The sequence below is a fragment of the Anastrepha ludens genome, chromosome 2, assembly GCF_028408465.1.
Source record: "Anastrepha ludens isolate Willacy chromosome 2, idAnaLude1.1, whole genome shotgun sequence".
NCBI classification, from domain to species: Eukaryota; Metazoa; Arthropoda; class Insecta; order Diptera; family Tephritidae; genus Anastrepha; species Anastrepha ludens.
Genome location: NC_071498.1, coordinates 156,306,066 through 156,316,168, shown reverse-complemented (window position 1 = coordinate 156,316,168; position 10,103 = coordinate 156,306,066). Strand labels below are relative to the sequence as shown.

Sequence of the window (10,103 nt, the reverse complement as noted above, 5' to 3'; positions counted from 1 at the left end):
TGTTAATTATGTGCAAATGTTGGAACTGATTTATAAGATATCTGTTATATTTATAAAAGTTGTGCGAAAAAATTTGGCATGAAAAGTATTGCGAAAGTGTGCGTAAAAAGATGAAGTTACTAATTATGGGAGCAAGTGTATGGGATAATTTTGAATCAAAAACCTTAAAATTTGAATTTAGGCTCTTTTCACAGCATTTTTGAAATTGTATGCACTTTTATAACAAAAACTTAATTTCATGAACTTCTTACCTAAAAAAACCCAGCTCGTAATGATTAAGTGATATTTTCTACACCCATGATTATTTTAATGATCATTACACACGAACTGTGCACTGCTTTACCAGCACTATTTAACAATCGCAGCCTAAAAGTATGCAATACGGTATGCTTTGTGGGAATAGAAAAGGTAACATACAAACACTTTTGAAGCAGATGCACAGCAAAGACAGAATCTCTCATTAGCATGTAATTGAAAATCTATACGTGAAGTTTTTTAAGATTACTGCATGGTTCATGTGGGATGTGTAATAAAAGTAAAATCAATCAATCAATAATAAAATTGTTATTAGTTTTCTTTTATTCACATGATAAAACTATCATTGGACAATTTGTAGCCAAGCGGCTCAATGGTCTAGGGGTATGATTCTCGCTTTGGGTGCGAGAGGTCCCGGGTTCAAATCCCGGTTGAGCCCAGCCGACTTTTTTTAAAGTAATTTTATTACTTATTTAATTTTTCGCAATAGATTTTTATTTATCCTATTAAATTTTATCTAATTATTTTATTTGTCTTTAATTTGTTGAGTTCTTGTTAAATCTTATTCTGCAAAATTTTTATTTTGATTTTTTATTGTGTAAATCTTTTTAATAATATTTGTTTAGCTAAGACTAACGACACTCAACCACCCGTCTCCACGACAGTCGGTTCTTCGTAACCGGAACAACCCGGATTTATACCCGGCCGAGAACTGTCATTTGTTGTCACTGCTATAACAAGGTCAATCGCTTTGAAAGCGTATATTTTATTAGTAAGAGAACTTCGATGAGATTTATCGCATTTGTAAAGATAGCGGAACATAAGTGCAAGAAAAGAGACAGTGAGGCCTCGTAACGAACAGTAACTCTATTAGGTAACCCTGCTAGAAAGCTGGATGTTCAGTACTACGATTATTGTAGAAGCTGCTATAAAACAGAAGAGGAGGAAACTATTAGACACCTCCTTTGTGAGTGTGAAATATTAGCTAGAAAAGGCTTTACATGCTTAGTAGTGGTTTTTTAATAGATATCCACTACATCTGGATCTTAAACATCCATCATCCAGCGCATCTTAAACTAACGAAGTTAAGGTCGTTTATAAAAGCTACGGGATGGTTTAAAAGGGATACCATAGGGTAAGGAAAAAGTTCCAGTGGTATCACAACGGACCTACGATAGATCGAAGTGTATCATATTGGCAGCCCCCAGACCTACCTACATACATAGTTAAGGTTATGGTAAATGAGTATAAACTTTAATTCGAAAAAAGCCATAATGGCAATCAGTGTCCTTTCGCAGTTCGCTTGGATAACTAAATTTCACTTTTTTTAATAATAACAGAGCTGCCGTTAATAGATCAGCGAGCGAAATAATTTGTGTATAAATACCATTTCTGTCTTAAAGCAAATTGTTTTTGTACGTCAAAAATTGGCAACTGAGTGATAAAAGGATAAACTTTCATGACTTTATAGAAATACAGTAAAGGAAAACGAAATCTACAAAGAAATACACAAAAGTAATTGGTTCTTCAGCAAAAATGGTGTGTCGACTTTTAAAATGAAAGAATCGTCTTGAAACTCGTAGTCCAAAACGATTAAAAGAGGAAAAAATCCACTACAAAATAGTTAATTTAGTGAAGCGAGGCCAATATTTGTTCCAAGAAGATTAAGGAAAAGCTAAAGCTTAATGTGAGTGAAAGCCCAATATACACTTTTAACCAAGCGATACTTGAAATAAGGCTAAGCTTTGCAGATACTTACATCAGAAATGGCCACTGTAGTAATGGCGAATCATCTTTTGGACGGATGAGAGTAAAAGGACCACTATGGGTGGAAAGATCAGCGTTAGCAATGAAAAATGCTGGTAATTAATCACAATACACCGTCAGGAGCATTAAAATGGATGAGCTACGATAATCGTATGGGAATTGCTTATCTTATTACGGTACAGAACTGATATATAGAATTTGTGATATCATGAAATAGCATATCGTTGGGGATCATGTCTGAAAATCAATCGAAAATTACCTGTGGTGTCATTGAAGGCTAAAAAGGACGCGATAAAAAAAGTTTTAAAATCAGTTGATTAACTCAGTTAAAAATATTTAAACTCCTTTGTCTAATAAACTTTTACAAAATTCCATAAAATGCGTATAAAGCAAATTCAGCGTTTTTATTGGCTATTCAATGACATCAAGACTATATGACTGGAACATTAAGTATACTAGGTAGGTAGGTAATATACTAAATTCTAGATATTTTATAAAAACAAATGTTAAAAAAAAGGTGGAACATAAAAATTTCGATCGCTCATTTGCTTTTACAAATTGGAAACTCTGAAGTCGTTCTTCCAGAAATTTTTGGTTTTTTGAAGCATGGCACTGCTGCAGCAAATTGACGATATACCGTGTGCCACTTAAGTCATCGTACTCTTGTTATATTTGCACAAATCACAGTGTAACTTGGCCAAAAACTTGTTAAATTTAAAAAACTTTGATGCGGGCTAACAATATATTTTCTTCCAAGCTACAAAAGAAAAACAATTACTTTTAAGTCTTATATTAATACAACGTATGTAAACATACTCAAATATTTGCGTCCGGCGCCAGCGTTCTTCTTAGAAATAACGAGGATTTTTGAAAAATGTGTGCAGTAATGAGTAAATTCATTATAGTTGGCGTGTTTTGCTTGAGCTGGACAAAATATTCGATTTTTATGGATAAAAAATACCTCGAAAAGAGTTATCACTCGATGATCGTGGAAAGATCCTGCATCTCCACACAAAGGAGCAAAAATCTTATGCAGACATAGCTAAGATTATGGGTAGAAGTAAATCCACTATTCGGACTGTCATTGGGCGATTCAAATACGAAGGCCGCATTAAAAATAACAAAAGATCCGGACGGCCGCCTGCACTTTCCGATCGTGACAGGTGCACAATAAAGCATCTGGTCGACAAGGATCCGTTTTGTAGCGCAGTGAAGATTGCGTCAAAGCTAGATCGCAACATTGACAAGGAGGTGCACCCGGAAACAGTCCGCAGAGCGATGACAACATATAACTTTAGGTCCTACACTCCTCGCAATAATCCGCACGTAAATTTAATTAATAGGAGGAAGCGCTTAGAGTTTGCCAAAGCGTATGTGGACAAACCAATTGACTTCTGGCGGAAGGTCATCTTCTCAGATGGGTCGAAGTACAATATTTTTGGCTCAAACGGGCGTCTCCGCGTATGAAGGAGCCCAGGAAAAGCCCTGAATCTAAAAAATACCATAAAACCCATAAAACACGGCGGCGGAGTTATTATGGTTTGGGGCTGCCTGGCTGCAGCAGGAGTCAGAAATTAGAAATTTATCAACGGAGTGATGGAACAATACGTGTATATTGATATTGAAACATTTCTATTTTCAGCAAGACAACGACCCTAAACAAAAAGCAATGAACACTAGGCTGTACCTCGCGTATAACACTCCACACCTTTTGGAGACGCCACCACAGAGCCCGGATATCAATCCGATTGAACACGTGTGGAATATGCTGGGGGAAAAAATAAGAAAGCACCACATAAGCAATAAAAACCTAGTGCGAGAGGCATTGTGCCAATATTTTTTATGAGGAGCTTTTTCATGGCAGAAATACACTCGGAGGTTTGCCGTTGCCTGCCGAGGGGCGACCGCTATTAGAAAAAACTTTTTCTTAACTTTTCCCACTAGATACTGAGTTAAAAACTGCAATGAAAATAATGTTCCTTATAGTTAATAAGTTTATATTAGTTTGTAAGAGTACGTAGACTTTTGTTGACGCAGACTTTTGGTGGCGCAAAATTAATCACGCAATCGGAAGATTTGAACTACTTGTAGGTAGCTCTAGTATATAAAAAGACAAACAATAGAGGGTGCAAAGGTTAAAATAAAACTTCCATCACTCAAAATCATTTTTTTTTATTTAGTAAAAAAAAAACAAAAATCATTCAAAATTTTCATCTCTCAAAATAATTTTTTTTTTTTATTTCGTAATAAAAGTTATTCAAAAACCTAGTTAGTTACTAATTTTGCTCCACCTTGTATTACAATATATTTGGGATTCAAGGACCAAGACTATTTAGTTGTTTAGTAATTTAAACAAAAATGCCGACCGAAGATTGGTCACCCAACTTTCTCTATTTTCTGACCACTATTTTCTTAAATTAATTATTTTATTTGCGCATTTCTATATTTGTATTATAACCTTCTAAACGAATTTCAATGCAATCGCCGGAAAATTTCGACAAAATGCACTCAGAAGGGAATTACAAATCCTACCCGATATTTTCCATTCATCCTTTTTTATTATTTTTGACTTTTTTGATTTTTTTGTGCATTCTTATTTTTTTTTTTAATTTTTACTTAGCTTTTACAATTTATATTTTTCACTTTTAATTTTATTTTTTGAAACTAATAATTTTTGGCAAAGAACTTCAATATTTATTTACCTCGATTTGCCTGCTATTTTTAATTTTTCCTACATTCACTAACAAACCCACACAACATCCCTTCTAACACACGAGGGGATTGTGTGTTGAGTGGCAAAAAGCTACAAAATTGTTCAGCAAACACGCCTTCTTCAAACTGCATCAGTAATTTTCAATACACGACGAAGAAAATATTTCTTTCCATTATAACTGTGAATAAAGATTTTGGGAGTTTGCAAAGTCTTTTTGATGCCTTCATTTTTGCGAACAAAAGGTGCATATTCATATAATAATGAAGCAAAACACGTCTTCTTCAGTCAAAGAACTTTATTTCACTCTCATTTTTACAAAACTCTTCTTAACTTAAAGCTTAACTAATATTTAACATTTAATGAGAATGGGAGAAAGTAAAACTAGCAATGAATGTAGGAATGCATGTTGTGTGTATGTTGAGTGCGTGAGTAGGCGTGTGGGTGTAGAGTGTGAGAAAGTATGTAAAGCAGTTGTTGGTTTAAATAAGAGTTAGCATAAGTAATTAAATATAAGAGTAAGATTGAGTTAGAATTAAGAGTAAGTATAATATAGGAATAGGTATATACGTATATAGGGTGATCATGTAACTATATTCATAAAAATATTACAAAAATCTTCCGATAGTTGTATGCAATTCTGAATGTATTAGAATTTTTCTTTTTTTAAACTAAATAATTTTTCTTTTTTTTTTTAATAAATATTGAAGTTATTTGACAAAAGGATAACTTCAATATTTATTTACCTCAATTTTTAACAAACACATATCCATACCAGCCCTTCGCTGAGTCACAAAAAACCTACACAAAATTTTTCAGCACCTTTTCTAAACCAGTTTTATGTTTTAAAAATTAATTTTCTTTAAATTAACATACAAGAATCATCTACCGAAAAAATATAAATACGTTTTTCATCAATTATTATAAGAGGATTTAGCACTGCGCTCTAAATATTTCACTAATACTACGCACAAAAATTCATGCTACAACACGCACAATATGCTACACAACAGGGTAACCGAAAATGAAAGATAATAACTGCAGGGTGACAAAAATGCTTACTATGTGGACAAAACTAATATTAGACAAAATTGCTTCAAGCGGCTCAATGGTCTAGGGGTATGATTCTCGCTTTGGGTGCGAGAGGTCCCGGGTTCAAATCCCGGTTGAGCCCGGTCTTTATTTTTGCTTTTTTTATTTTTATTTTTCAACAAAGTTATATTTTTTCACTAAATTTTTGCTTTTTTTATTTTTATTTTTCAACAAAGTTATATTTTTTCACTAAATTTTTGCTTTTTTTATTTTTATTTTTCAACAAAGTTATATTTTTTCACTAAATTTTTGCTTTTTTTATTTTTATTTTTCAACAAAGTTATATTTTTTCACTAACAATTTCTTCACATTGATGGTTAGTAAGAGAAAATTGAGTGTCTGCAAATAACGCAACATCTTAATTAAATGTACACGATTTGACTTTTTATCAGATGACACTCATAGCTGTAGTAAACAATTTGCGACCACACAGGGAAGTGAATTGAAATTTAATGAGTTTGTACTCGTATGTTCATATGTTTCAAACATTTACATACATATGTTTGGATTGTTTTTTCTGTAATGCTTTTAAATAAGATGGGCAAGCCAAGATTTGCTTCTAGTTTATTGTTGTTCGCTTTGACATCAACATACACACAAACGACTTATGTATCAATACAGGTGAGTGAGTGAGTGCAGTAGTAAAGTTATTCTCTTGCTGCTTGATGACTGATACTGGATGTGCAGTATTTCAATTGTAACCTTTATAATAAATAACGAGTAGTGAGCTACTTGAAGTAAAATATGTATGCTAGTTGAAAATTGTGATTGCATATTTATACATATGCCATGAAAAAGGAGCGATCGAGATAAAAATGTAGCAAAGCATAAATTTCCAGATAAATCTGTTGACAGTTTTGAAAGAAGGAAAAACTGCATGTTATATTATTTAATTGTATTTTAGTATGAATAGCAGTAAAACATAATGTAATGAAATGGAAAAGCAGAGAGCGTGTTTATGAAAAGATGAAATTATAATTACAAAAAAAAAAAAAAAAAATGTTTAAAAATTTTTCAGATTTCGATTTTTTTTCTTTCTTTTTAAATTTGAGAATTTCACAATGAACGTCCAAGTATGTCCCTGGTGGCTACTAACTAATTACCAAAGTTTGAGAATTAGGGCTGCTACTTTACTTGCAAAACCTGAGGTTACATTTTTAATTCGGATTTAACAAACTCATGAAATGTTAAAACGCTAAATTGGCTTACCCAGCGTATGATTAGAAGTTAAGATGGGGTTGAATGAATTTTTTATATTATATCTTATTAATTTCCAAGGTATCAAAAATTTCCGGCGAAAAAAGTAGTTTTTTTTGTTTGTTTTTCTTTTTAATAAAATAAGAAAATAGTATGGAATATCATCAAAAGCTGCAAAAGTTGCATGCATTTGAAAAAAGTACAAATTGTGGCAATTTGAAAATACCTCCAAGCGTGGCCCAATCGCCATTTCAGTCGTCCAACTGTGAGACTGATTATGGACAACTTCAACGAGCAATATGACAAGGCTTAGACTGTATTCCGAGAAAAACGCAGGATCTATATAAATAATAATAAATAAATAATAATAAATAAATAAAAATACTATAATAAAAATATATTGTATTTTAGGAATTAGTCAAATATTCCTAGTGAATGACCGAACTTCGGCTTCTGGCACAAAATTTCAATTCGGTTTCGTCTAGAAAAGAGCCGAACATTTCTTAATATTTTTTTAACAAAAAAATTGTATAAACTTTTAGTTTTTGTAATATTTTTCGAAAAAAAATAGTAAAAAAATAATAAAAAAAATTTTTTTTGATTTGAAATATCATTGTCGAGTGTGGCTAGTGAGTAAGTCAGCTTATGGCATACCGATAAACGGCGTCGTTAGCAAGGTGAAAATGCCGAAATATCGCCTTTTCATTACAACGTAAAATTATTCAACTATAAATTTAAATAATTACTACATGAATTCTTTTGTTATTTTTAGAAACATAAATATATACAATTAGCGTCAAAAAAACGTTACTTTGTACTTTTATTTATTTTTTTATAAATAAATAAATTAAAATATATACAACAAAAAGAAAAGTTTCGAGCTTTGTATTACATAAAATTTGTAAAAATTCGTCAAATTTTCTTCAAAATTTAAAACTTTTTACTCTTAATTTTTAGAAAAATTTTGTGTATGCAGTTTTACAGACTAGGGGACGAAAATTTGACTAATAGCAAGTCTCCCCATAAGTAGTAGACTCTTTCCAATTTGAATTGAACTATACCGCGTTTTCCCGCTTTCATCGGAAGTTAGCTGTCTTGGATTGATACTTGATTCCAAACTTCATTAAAAGCTTGAAAATCGGGTACAGAAGGCCAGTATAGCATTCTACTCCTGCAAATTTATGTTCGGCAAAAAATGGGCACTCAAGCCACAGGTCATGCTGTGGATGTACAACGTAGTGGTTCCGCCAATTTTAGCGTATGGATGCCTGGTTTGGTGGTGGGAAGCTCTTCGGAGGGGCTATAATATCACTAAACTGGAAAGAGTTCAAAGAACTGCATGCATTAGCATCACCGGAGCATGTAAAAGTTGCCCAGTGCTGCCCTGAATGTCCTTATTTCCTTACTTCCTATCGACTTTTACGTCATAATCCACCACTGCTCAAAGTGCAATCAGGTTTAAGAAGGTTGGCCTCCGGAAGTAGTCCCTCAAAGGACATACATAGTAGCGCTTTTTAGACAGTTAACGCCGTATTTCGGTGAACTTCGTAAGATCTCTCGATCCGCAAACTGAAGTGTGAGGGTCGTGCCAGGGCAATCTTTCCGAGTAGGCAGGATTGAAACGAGACGAAAACCTGTACAGATGCTGGTACCTCTGTCATCACTTAAATCAAATCTCTTGGGCGTGCAGTTTCTCTGATCTGGGTTCCAGAACATAGGAGCATAGAGAGAAATGAATTTGCTGATGAGTTTGCCAGGAAGGGGTCGACTGAATTGGTCTCAGGGGTCTTCTACCCGATTCTCGGCATCTCCCTAATTGTTGTTAAAAGGGGATTACACTATTCATTATTTCTCTGGAAAGCGCAGAAAAGAAGCTCCATTTATTCGTGATAAAGTCTCTAAAAAGCTCCCAGGTCCGATAACATCAACCCCGAAGCTGACCCCAAGTAAGCGCGCGGATCCTTCTGCTCTTCTTGAAAAACATCTGGAATTCTGAAAGAATACCATTTGAGTTAAAAGAGGGGGTTATCACCCTTCTCCCGAAGAAGGGTAACCTATCTGAGTGCAAAAATTGGCGAGGAATAACGTTGCTAAGCATGGTGAACAAAGTAACAGCACACGTAATTCACAAAAGGCAGTCCCACTCATTGACTCAGGGACTACGTAAAGAACAAGCAGACTTTCACGATCACTCTCAATCATAAAGCAATCTGGGAATCTATTGAATGCAAGGAAGTGCCTGAGAAAATTTACACCATCATAAAAGAATTGTACTCGGGCGCTTCATGCCACGTGAAATACGAAAATGCTCTAAGTGGTAGTATCGAAGTTCAAGCCGGTGTTAGACAAGGATGTGTATTATCTCCATTCTTGTTCAACCTAGTCCTGGACCTAGCAATGCGAGAAGCGTGTGCGATTAGCAGGAGCATTTCCTAGGGTTTATGTGGCCGGCTTGAAGGCCTAGACTGGACGAACGACATTTGTTGTTTCCTATCGCACAAATACTCAGATGCATCAGCTACAAGCGGTATTGCCTTGCAGTAGCACAAACAGGTTTAAAAATTAACATAGCAAAGACCAAAGTAATGTGGATTAAAACAACTGAAACGCAAGCCCTTCATATTGCCGACACGCCGCTTGAAGATGTAGATGAATTTTGCTACCTTGAGAGCATAATTTAAAAAAAAAAAACAGACGGACCAACAACTGACATACGCAACCGAATATCTAAGGGACGCGTTGCTTTTGGCATGCTAGACAAGGTATGGAGATCAACCCACATCTCCAGGCCCACAAAACTGAAAACATTTGATACTAACGTAAAGTCGATAGTTCCGCATGGATGTGAAACATGGAACTTAACAACAAGCATATCACAATCATTGCAATTCTTCCTAAAGCGGAGATAATGCGGATATTCTGGCCTGATATTATAAGCAACGACAATTCTTGGCCGGCTACCGGGCAAACACCAGGTCACATAGAAATTATGCGTCGCAAGTGGAAATGGATCGGACACACATTGCGCACGGAAGGACAGCGCTAGACTAGAATCCCCAAGGAAGCCGTAGGAGCGGGAGAC

The 10,103-nt window shown here is 34.5% G+C and overlaps 2 non-coding genes across 2 annotated transcripts; both read left to right on the top strand.

Annotated features, from left to right (window-relative positions):
- Positions 1–622: 622 nt before the first annotated feature.
- On the top strand, positions 623–694 carry Trnap-ugg (transfer RNA proline (anticodon UGG)). Its single transcript has one exon. It is a non-coding gene; the product is annotated as a tRNA-Pro (tRNA).
- Positions 695–5,834: 5,140 nt separating this feature from the next.
- Trnap-ugg (transfer RNA proline (anticodon UGG)) lies at positions 5,835–5,906 on the top strand. The gene has a single exon. It is a non-coding gene; the product is annotated as a tRNA-Pro (tRNA).
- The last annotated feature ends 4,197 nt before the right edge of the window (positions 5,907–10,103 follow it).